Source organism: Sus scrofa, chromosome 9, assembly GCF_000003025.6.
Source record: "Sus scrofa isolate TJ Tabasco breed Duroc chromosome 9, Sscrofa11.1, whole genome shotgun sequence".
NCBI classification, from domain to species: Eukaryota; Metazoa; Chordata; class Mammalia; order Artiodactyla; family Suidae; genus Sus; species Sus scrofa.
In genome coordinates, this window is record NC_010451.4 from 134,296,657 (window position 1) to 134,308,673 (window position 12,017).

At 44.4% G+C, this 12,017-nt stretch overlaps 1 pseudogene; it reads left to right on the forward strand.

The window, feature by feature from the left end:
* LOC110255570 lies at positions 5,724-6,634 on the forward strand (annotated as a pseudogene).

A 12,017-nucleotide genomic window follows, 5' to 3' on the forward strand; every position in this document is an offset into this window, starting at 1 on the left:
TTCATAAATACAAAGGGATATATAATAACATATTTCATTTTTATTTTTATTTTATTTGCAGTATCAAACATGCATACGATTTTAAAATAGTCTATGAAAGTTTTGAAGCATGAAGATGCATGTTAAAACCTGCCTCACAGTTAAGTGGGTGTTAAGAGGACGTGAGCTCTTCATGTGCTTTTCCCCAATCTAGGCTTCCCTAGCATCAAGACAGTTAACATAATATTGAATTTTTTGTCAGCTATTTTTTTCACATGTAATGTGAAAAATCTGCAATTTAATTTAGCTTACGTTCAAATTTGTAAATATGACATTTTATGTATTTTTCAGAAACTTACTTTTTCACTCATCTGCTTCACTGCTGTATAGTATTTCATCATATGTAGGTCCTATGGTTTATCCTCTCTCTGTTCATGGATGTTTGGGTTAGCTCTAGTTTGGGTCTACCTATGGACAAGAGTGCTGTGAAATCCTTCTGTCTCTCCTGGTATCCTTCTTGGGTGAGAGTTTCTCCCAAGCAATGACTTAAAATGAGAGTACGTGTGCCCTCTCCAAAGGCACACTGGCCTAGAAGGCCTTTAGGGAATCAGTTTACAATCTTCAATGTCTTTCTTTTCTTTTTTTTTTTGGGCGATGGCTGCACCTGTAGCATGTGGAGGGTCCCAGGCTAGGGGTCCAGTTGGAGCTACAGCTGCTGGCAACAGCCACAGCCACAGCCACAACAATGTAGGATCCCAGCCCCATCTGCTACCTACACCACGGCTCACAGAAGCACCAGATCCTTAATCCACTGAGTGAGGCCGGGGAGCGAACCTATATTCTTATGGATCTTAGCCAGGTTCATTACCACTGAGCCACAATGGGAACTCCTATCTTCAATTTCTATACCTACATTTTCCTTCAATCACCTCTTTCTAACTTCTCCTATTTAATAGTTCTTTTCCCACTTTGCAAAAGTAAGGCACATTTCTTACTCATTCAGATTCTTATCGTGGTGCGTTAAATTGGAGTATAAAAAAACTTCAGGATGACAAAGGGACATTTTAAAATTTTATGATGATGTTGAGAAAGCAAATGACTTTAATGAGTGAATAACAAATCATTTTGCAAGTCAGATGCATTCCAGTTTTTTTGGTTGTTGTTGTCCACAAAACCAAGCTTTCGGCTGCTAGATTATTAAAAAAATTCCCAGTGATAAAATCATCAGTCATAAATCGCTAGGTGATATTTGGCATACAGCTAGGGTGAATTCAAAGAATTGAGTGACAATGCTAAAACAAAACCATCCTTCTGTTTATTTATGAGAGCAAGGATTCTTGCAACTATAATCTATAAAAAAAAATAAACAGGAATAAAATTGGTGCTTTATTCTGTCTCATTCTAGCCATCAAAAATTGTTATCCTTAGACATCCAAAACCAACTGAAAAAAAAACTCTATTTCAATAAAGTATATATTTCCAGGAAGTTTTTAGTTTCATAGTAATAATACTCTAGCAAGGTTGTCATTTATTCATATTGTTTTAATCAATTATTTATTACTAATAATTATAATGATTACTCAATCCAGAAGAAAAATTTGATGCTTAGGACCTTATGGTCATACAGAAAATCTTTGAAAAATTCAATTAATGCACATATTTTTGCTCTAATGATGTGTGGTATGGTAATCAACTGAAGACTTTCAAGCTTTAAGCTATATTAAACTTAGATAAAATTATTTGGGGGGAGCATGGGAGATCTAAGGAGGAAAAGAAGGGATTAAAATCTTAAACTGTCAAAGAATTTGACCCTGGTTTGTTTTACTTCAAGTCAGTAAATAGGAAATTATATTTGTTGCCTGTATTAAAATCTCCAGGGAAAAGCTAAGGTGGCTGTTTAAAATTAAGCAAGTGGGGCACAGTTTGTCAAAATTCCTTAGGGGTATGCAGGGGAAAACATTTGACAGCCACTTTTCAAGGGTCTGTCTCAGGAGTGGAACTGTTGTATCAATGGTGTGCACATCGTCAATATTTCTAGATAATGTTATTTTGTTTTTCTAGTTGTCCAACCCTCTCAGAACCACAGACTTCCTAATTACATCCTTCCAAACCCTGAGAAAGCTAGAGATTTTCATTTTTGCCAAGCTAGTGGGTGTAAAATGACATTTCATTGTATCTTTAATTTGCATTTTCCCGATTTAATGCGGTTGAGCATATTTTCATACGTTTATTGGCATTTGTGTTACTATTATTTATTTTTAAGCTTTGCTAATTTGATTTACAAAAAGTGATGCCTCATTTACATTTCTTTGATAACTAACAGGGTTAATACTTTTTCATATGCTTATTAGCCATTTTTATTTTTTATGTGGATTGTCCATTCATATCCTGCCCATTTTTCTATTGGGATTTTAGGAGCTTTCTTTTGAATTCCAATGAGTTCTATTAAGGCTTAAGCCCTTTACTTTTATATTTATTGTGTTACAATCTTGGAATAAGCTGTACTTTTTTATATGATACCATAGTTCTTTTAATAAACTTATGAATGTGATTTGCTGATCTTTTGTTTTGGGTTTCTGCATCAATATTTATAACTTGGATTGTTCTGCGGTGCTCTGCTGTTTTGTTTTATTTTGTTTTGCAGGGGTGGCACTCTGTCAAGTTTTAGTATCATGATAATACTTGCTTCTTAAAATGAATTCAGAAGATTTCTGTTTTTTCTCTAAGCCAACTAATCAATTATAAGCTGTTTGCTTAACAAATTGGTGGAAGACAACTACAAAATAATCTACAACTAACTGGGGGGACAGAGTCATCCTCCTCACCCCCCCCCCTTTTTTTTTTGCTTTTTAGGGCCACACCCACAGCATATGCAGGTTCCCACGCTAGGGGTCTAATTGGAGCTACAGCTGCCAGGCCCACGTGCAGCCACAGCAACGCGGGCTCCAAGCCGTGTCTGTGACCTACACCACAGCTCACAGCAACGCCGGATCTTTAACCCACCGAGCAAGGCCAGGAGTCAAACCAGCGACCTCATGGTTCCTAGTGGGATTTGTTTCTGCTGTGCCACGACAGGAACTCCCGAGAGTAATTCTTAAGGAAAATTATGTTTCCTGTTCTTTCCTTAAGAAACCAAAAAAACACAAATTTTGCATATGTATTTTATCCAGCATATTATCAATTTCACCAAGAACTTCAAATTTATTACCATAGATAAAGACAGTTTGACTTATGGATTAAAAAATGTCTTTCGCTGGAGTTCCCATCGTGGCTTGGTGGTTAGCGAATCTGACTAGGAACCATGAGGTTGTGGGTTCGATCCCTGGCCTTGCTCAGTGGGTTAAGGATCCAGCGTTGCCGTGAGCTGTCGTGTAGGTTGCAGACGCGGCTCGGATCCCGCGTTGCTGTGGCTCTGGTGCAGGCCGGCAGCTACAGCTCTGATTAGACCCCTAGCCTGGGAACCTCCATATGCCGCGGGAGTGGCCCTAGAGAAGGCAAACAGACAGAAAAAAAAAGTCTTTTGTTTTGATCTCATATCCTTTCTCTCGTTGCAAATTAATATACTTACTTGGACCTTTTATTTCTTTGAAATGTCGAAAGATGTTAACATTTATTTTCACAAAGAACTATCTCTCTTTTTAGGGTCTCACCTGCAGCATATGGAAGTTCCCAGGCTAGAGGTCCAATCGGAGCTGCAGCTGCCAGCCCACACCGCACCTCAAAGCAAAGTCAGATCCTTCACCCAATAAGCGAAGCCACATCCTCATGGACACCAGTCAGGTTCATTACTGCTGAGCCGTGACGGGAAGTCCCATCTTCTCGAAGAACTATCTCATGAATGTATTTATACATTTTCTGTTTTTATTGATTTATCCTTTTCTCTTTTTTCTTACAACTAGGTTTGTTTCTCATCTAATGAGTTGACTCCTTAATTTGTTGTTGTTGTTGTTGACTTTGATTTAATCATAAAAACTTTTAAGGCTATTGCAATCTTACTATCTCTTTAGTGAAAGAGAATTTTCCAGTGGCCAACTGGTTACTCTGTATCTTCCTCTCATGATTAATCATCCAAAGGTGCACCTGTTACTCTTCCTTTCCTTAAAATACCTTAAATTGTTCCTCACTGGGTACTGAAATGCATTGCCAGTTCTTACCTCTTATTCATACTCCTCCATATGCTGGCCATAATATGTACTTATAAATGTATATTCCTAGTACTTCCTTTATTTATATCCTATTCTGGAGACAAACTAACTGGCTGTTACTTTTTCCAAACTTTCTTGCCACCATGTATTGGCTTATGTTACTCCTTCCATTGGGAATGCCCTTTTTGCCCCCATCACCCCCTGGAAAGAGTGCAGTCTTCTGAAATTGTATTCGGCTCTTCAGGTGACGGGCTTTCTGGTTCGCTGGAGTCCTGTGGAGTTGGAGCCATTGACTATCCCTTACTGGCCACCTGACTTCACCTTGCCTCGAATGCTGCACCCAGGCTGAGCGGCCCAGTGCACTCAGCAGTCCCCTTCCATGCTGATGTATCCATCCTTCCCAGACACATCCTATGACCACAACACCAGCCCAGTCAAGGGTACACGTATCATTCAGATCTGGAGGCTTGTTTCACTAAGAAGAACCACTCTTAACAATTACACCAGGACAGCAGGTTCAAACCCACCTACCTTGGATGAACCAGAAAACACAGTCATCACCTAACTAGGTTTCATGATCTGTATCTATATATACTCAATAAGTCTACATTGTACTTATTTCTCTGAAGGCAGGGGAGGGAAAGGGATAGAAAAGCACTTTGCACAAACTGCAGAAACAAATATCCCCACCTGGAATTCTTCAGTGTTCTTCTTGTTTGGGTTCTGTAGATAATTTACATGGGTTTTGGCCATTGCCAATACTAGATATCCGAATCTATTGCCCCGATCATGGCCTCGTAGGAGCCAAGCTAAGCAAGGGGAGGCAGAGAGCCATCTGGTTCAAATGATCCTAGGGTATGATACTGACTCGTAGTGTCTGAGACATGTCATGGGAGAGAGTGATGTCATGTCCCAAGCTTATCACAAGATACACAGTCACACAGATTTTATAGCTCCCAGTGTTATAATATTTTCTCAAGTCTTCTCCCAATTCCATTTGCTCTCCCATCACCATGACAACACACATTTCATTAATAATGGAGACCTGAGGGAAAGCTTCTGGAGTTAGGTCCCTCTCAGGACTCGCCTCCTGCTTTGGCATTCCATGAAACCATTCTAATTCTAGGCACTGCGCTTTGAAGATTCCCAGTGTTCTCCGTTTTGCATAACAGAGATTAATACTAGAGACGTAAAAATGCAGGATTTTGCCAAGATCTCCTAAAGCAATTAGCTGGTAGAACAAAAGGAACAAAAGGAAAGCCATTCTAAAAAATGCTAAGCCATTTAGATGTGGAGATCCATGTCTAATTCCTGCTTCTGACCTAGAGAAACAGGAAGAGATGGATTCTAAAGGGTTCAGCCTATTTTCACAGGGCCTCTCTGTTGCAAATGAGACAGCAAAGAACAGTTTTGAGGAGATGAACTGGTCACAGATGTGCAGCCGAGGTAACAACATCCTGGGGGTGCCTGGTGCTTTTTCCTGTGGAGACTTAGTCAACTTTTAGCGGTCCTGTGATATAATGTAAAAACAAACGAAGTGACCTTTCTGAATTGTCCATTGTGGGTTGGAGCTACCTGAGCCCCTGGTCCTGTGCTGAGATGCTTCAAAGCCTTAGTAACAACGTTTGGGTCCCCACGAAGCTCTATTCTACCCAAATTTCCCAGGAAATTTGGGTAGGAGTGGGGTTGGTGGGCTTCCTTATTTATAGTCAGAAGTGTTGATAAAAGAAGTAAAGCTTTGAAAGCTTCCAATCCTGCGCCCGCTCATGGCCACTGTCAATCAGTTCTTCGTGGATTGGACGCTGGCCTGGCTGTGCTGTGGGAACATGGGACACTGGGGGTACGTGCAGCAGCAGGACTGTCCTGCATGAATGAAAGGACCTATGAGCCCCTTCCCAAATAAATGAATAAATAGATAAAAGCAGAGACTGTCTTATCAGATTTACTGTCAACTGATCAAACTTAGATGACGGCATGACATTAGATGATATATATGTCACGCTCCTGAATTATTTCCTTTCAGTAAAATGGAAAGAGTCATACTAATATTAAAGGTGAGAATTAATCCTAACAGGAGAGCCTGGAATAAAACTGTTCTCAGTAAGGGTTAGGAAACGTAAGGCTAAAATCATTATCATCTTCACCAAGGAACTTTGGGAGGAAGCCCTTTGAGTCCCTTCCTGTAGAGGACACGCAGGTTCCACCACAGCCTCCGTTTTGGTTCAGAAGCATCAGATGGATTGTCCAGCAGTGAAAGAAACCAGAAATGAGTTCAGGGCCAAACAGTCCAAACCATGTGACGTTCAGGAACATGAGGAGCCAGAGTCCACCAAAAACAAATGAGTTTGGACTTTTCTATTGTAGGAAGAGCAGCATGCAGGTCAGCATAAGAGTGGGTGTGCCTGAGGATTTTACGCATCTGGCTGTCCCTGGCAGGGTCTTTCATTGGCACCTACCAGTGGCCTCGCAGCCAGGCCGTCTTCTCCATCACAGCAGCATGGGACCTGTGAGACCTAAAGGGACCCACGGAAGAGAGAGAAGAGGCAAAGGGAGCAGCCTCACCTCCTCCCACCAATAGCGCTTTGTCCCACGGGCTCAACCCAATGAAACCCTTGTAAGTGGCTTTCTTTCACTTCCCATTACCTAATCGGTCCTTAAGCCATTGAGCCTCTTTCTGCTAAAATGTTTCTGTTGCCTTCCGTTGCTATTTTCCGCTGCTCCCCTTCTACAGCCATCCTTGTCAGCTCATGCCTGATTTCATCTAGCACCTTGCGCAGATGTCCCTGTCTCCAGGGTCTGCCCGCTCCAATACACTCCGCCCAGCTGCCTGGAGAAGCTTCCTTGGGCAAGAAGGGGTGTGTCCACCATCCTCCCCCTCTAGGGCCTCTGGTGTCTCTGGTTCCCTCTTTCTCCCACCTCACCAAGCCCGTTCCCCCTTCTTCTTCACAGCCCTTCCTGCTGAAACCAAGCTTACTGGCTTCTCAAGCCCTGGGTGTGATTTTCTTGTCCAGATGTTACCTATCATTTCCCCGAGCTGCCATGGCCTCCCCCTTCCTCCCTGCTAACGCCGGCTCTGGACTGCCCTTCAAATTTAGCTTTAATACTATACCTTCCTAGACACGTACCCTGGAGCAGTGCAGGACACCTCAGCTTGCGACTGACTGGACCTGGGTATTTGTGGGGTAAATCCTGACCCCTGAAATCCCTCCTAGGTGCCCAGAAGGAGCCCCCCCAAGTTTGAGCTCAAGCCTTCCTCAGGTGCCAGCTTTATAATGTGGCTCCACCGCACAGTAATTCTCGCTTGATGCTATGTTACCTTATAAATGTGGTGACTTCATTTCAATCTCTCTCCCGAACTGGATGAAAATTCCCCAAAGGCAGAGATTCTGCTTTCCATTTGCACCCCCTTCAATCACATATGCATGACTGTGTGCAGAGAAGCGGCTCAAGAAAGGCCAGGGCTGCCTGAAGTCGAACTCTCAAATGGCCCCGGGACAACTGACCTTTCCATAAGAAAAATAAATTGGAAATAACCTCAATACTCAACCCTATAAATACAGTATGAGATATCTTTGTGATGTAATATTATTCATACCTTAAAAACATTTTCGAAGCAATTTTTAGTGACAGGAGAAAAATCTCGCTATATAAACTTGCTTTATATACACAATTTTTATATAACTATATTATGTAATTTCAGTGTAACAATCTAAAGATAGAAAAATGATGGGAAAAAAAGGAAGGGAGGAATGAAGGAAGGAAAGGAGGGAGCGAGGAGGATTTCTGGGGAAAAATCCGGCAGTGTGTAGATGGAGTTGATCTCTGAGCAGTTCTTGGTATCTTTTAAATTTATTTTCATCTTTAGCATGTAGCATGTTCTGGTTTTGGTTTTTTTTCACATTTAAAAAAATAATCCTATAGTGCTTGTAATACAAACATGAGCCTTATTAAAACTGCCATGGCTTATCAACAGGTATTATTTTCTAACAGTATCTGTGTTAATATAACATCCTAAGGGGAAGAAGTAGGCCAGCGATAAGGTGGAGAAACTGACGGATAAACAGGAGAATACAGTTTTGATCTTCAGGAACTTCCCAGGTGATAGAGCAGGGGTCACTCTTTGCTTGTGGGTTGTACCTTATTCCTCAGAGCAGGTAGGAGAAAAGGTGGCACGTTTTCATTTTGTATGTGTTGCCAATCCCATCCTTTTTTTTTTTTTTTTCTGTCTTTTGTCTTTTTAGGGCCACACCTGCGGCATATGGAGGTTCCCAGGCTAGGGGTCTAATCAGAGCTCTAGCCACCGGCCTACACCACAGCCACAGCAATGCAGGATCCGAGCTGAGTCTGCAACCTACACCACCGCTCATGGCAACGCCGGATCCTCAACCCACTGAGCGAGGCCAGGGATCGAACCTACAACCTCATGGTTCCGGGTTGGATTCGTTTCTGGTGCCCCGCAATGGGACCTCCCCAATCCCCTCCTTTGTGTGACAAAGTCACCCAGTCCATCTCCACAACCACCACCATGGCTACCAGCTCTGCCTCCACAACCACAAACGTCACCATCTACTCCGCCACTTCCACCACCATCTCAACGCCACTGCCCCTGTCACCATCACCTGCACCTGCACCAACAACCAACGTCACCTCTACCGCTGCCTCTGACACCTTGACCTCTCCCACATCCAGCACCACCACCACCAGCCTCACCTTCATCACTTCCTCCATCGCCACCACCGTAAGGTGGCTCTTGTCACCACCATCAACCGATACAGAGTAGGTAAGTCCTCTACGGACAGTTGAGTGGAGGGAGGGTACAGAGGCGTATGAGATTACAGTGTATTTCCCAAGGTACTATACTTTAAAAATAAGCAGAATTTTCTTGTAGAGTTTCCAAACCATGACTCAGATGTGATTAGGGCTTAACCGACCAAAAGGATGGAGAGGAAATCTCCTGCCTCACTCCTTACTTCTGACTCTTAGGACAAAATACCACAGACTCAGTAGCTTATAAACAATATCAATTTATTTTTCACCGTTTTGGAGGCTAGGAATTCCAGGATCGAGACCCCAGCATGGCTAGGTGAGCACCTTCTGCTTCTTAGCCTGTCTTTCTGCCGTGTCCTCGAATGGTGAAGGGCTCTAAGTCTCTCTCTAGAGCCTCTCTCACAAGGGCGCTAATGACATTTACGGGGGCTCCACCCTTAGGACCTAATCATCCCCAAATTCCCACCGAATATCAACATATTTGGGGGTTAGGATTTTGGAGGGGATACACACATTCAGAACATAGCACCCCCACAGCACCTGAGCTGAAAGGGAAGACTGACCTTGTAAGAACACTGACCCAGGAGTTCCCGTCTTGGCGCAGTGGTTAACGAATCTGACTGGGAACCACGAGGTTGCGGGTTCGATCGCTGGCCTTGCTCAGTGGGTTAAGGATCCGGCATTGCCGTGAGCTGTGGTGTAGGTTGCAGAAGCGGCTTAGATCCCACGTTGCTGTGGCTGTGGTGTAGGCTGGCAGCTACAGCTCCAATTTGACCCCTAGCCTGGGACCCTCCATATGCCGCAGGAGCGGCCCTAGAAAAGGCAAAAAGACAAAAAAAAAAAAAAAAAGAAGACTGACCCAGATGGTCAGGAGTTCACATCAGCTTTCTAAGAACCAAACCACACCATGAATCCAGTCTCGTATGACCCAGTATCTTCCAGAATGTTTGCTTAGAAACTATTGTACACAGACAGGCAGTAGAGAAAATGGTAGGTAGGGGTGAAGGCAGCTGAGGTTGAGGAGAGCTTAGCAGGTGTGTGTGTCTTTGTGCATGTGTGCACGTGTGTGTGTGTGTGTGAGCATGTGCACGTGTGCTGATACTCACACATGCACTGGAGCATGAGGGAGGACTGCTGAGTTCCAGGATGCCCGTAGCACCATTTGGTTATGCTTAGGTTATTACATATTTTCGCATACAAATTGAGTAATAGTCACTTTTGCCCAGCAGCATCAAAAGGATGCACTGTTTCAAATTAACCTTGTCTGTAAAGGAAAACGTGTGTGTGTGACAGAGAGAGCTAGAAAATGGCTTCTTTCTGCAGCACCCGTTGTAATTCAGCCACAGCTGCTGAAACCTATGGTGCATTTTCAGGAGCACAGGGAGGCAGGGAGGGGGAGGAGTCTGGTCAGGGCAGAGTTTGAGTGGGAGGCGGAGGGTGAGTCCCTGTGGAGCCAGCCCCTCAGGGGCCAGAGACCGTGGCCATTTGGCCACATGTGCATATCTGAGAGGGCTGACGTGGGGACAGTGCTCATCATTCATTCCTGCACTCATTCATGTATTCATTCTCGTGACTGGGCACTCACTGGGTACCAGGCATTATTCTGGGCATTGGAAATGGAGCGGTGAACAAAACAGACCAAGTTCTTTTCTTTATAGCACTTATGTTCTGGGATGGGGTACAGCATGAACAAGTAAGTTTCTCCTCTCATAATGCCATGCGTGGTCAGTGGTGCCAGGGGCCTGGTAAAGAAACGGAGCATGACCCCAGCACAGGGGGTGCTATTTTAGATGGAGGGGTCAGAGAAGGCCTTTCTGAGGGGGTGGTATTTGAACAGAGCCTTGAATGAAGGGAAGGAGTAGTCGTGCAAACATCCGAGGAAAGAAAGTTCTAGGTAGAGGCAATAGGAAGTGCAAAGGCCCTGAGGCCCAAACAAGCTCCCAGTACATTAGTTTAAAGTATATACGCAAAATCTCACCTCTGCGACATAGGGAGGGGCACAGGGGCCTCTCTAGGCTCCACCTCTTACTGCGTCCAGTTCTGCAGGGCCAGTCCCACAGTGGCCTTCACCTGCTTTGCTCAGGCACAGCCAGACAGTGCTGCACCTCGGCATGACCATGCACCTCTCGTTTCCTGCCCCCAAGTGTCTCTGATTCCCAGCAGCCTGGCATTTAGGAATCTGATCCGAAAGTGCAAGAAGTTATCACCCACTGGGAAATGATGGCTAAATGCAGATAACAGTTGACACCCAGAACATGATGGCTAAATGCTTCTCCTTTTGTTCCCGTGGATAGCTAATCCTGATTTGAAATTCAGTGGGATTGAGCGCCAGCCCACTGAAATTCAGTGGGATTGAGTGCAGTATCCAGCTCCGGGAGGCTCCTCCTACTGCCTTGCCTGTGCCCTCTACCCTGTTCCACCCCCCAGGTCTTGAGTTCCTTCTGCTTTGGATCACATTTCTCAGTAAACTTGCTGTGTATTTAGCAGGCACTGTGTTTAGGGGGTACAAGAGAAGAGACTACGACTCTCCCCCAATCCACAGAGGAGGAAGGAAGACATTGAATAAATTGTCCAAGGTCACACTGGAGTTAGATATGGCAGCAAAATTTATCTGACCTGCCATGACCTTAACCACCCCAGTATGATCCCCTGTACTCAGAATTTGGCAGGTGGCAGTGTTTCATGTCTGGATAGTCCTTCCTGTTGGGAGCAGAGAAAACCCCAAGCCAATGATGAAGATACACAGATTGGCAAGGGTGAGGAGGGTTCCCAGATCAGCCCATTTGATGGGGGTTCAGGGAAGCTGCAGGTGCCGATAGGATCAGCGCTCATCAGGGACTGAAGAAGCAGCTCGGACCCATGGCTTCGGACAGGCACGAGGGTACGAGCCGGTTGGGCCCAGGGAGCTGTTGGTACCGAGGCCCTCCCTCCCACAGGCCCTCCCTCCCACTTCTGATATCCTAGAAACCAGGCCTGCAGTTGCAGAAGGCGTTTCAGAGCCCAGCCTGCAGGGGGCAAGTGAAGAATCTCCTTTGTTCTGCATGTAGGTCAAGCATAAGGAAGTTAGCATCAGCCATTTTTTGTGTGTGTGTGTGTGTGTGTGTGTGTGTGTGTTTTTGCCTTTTC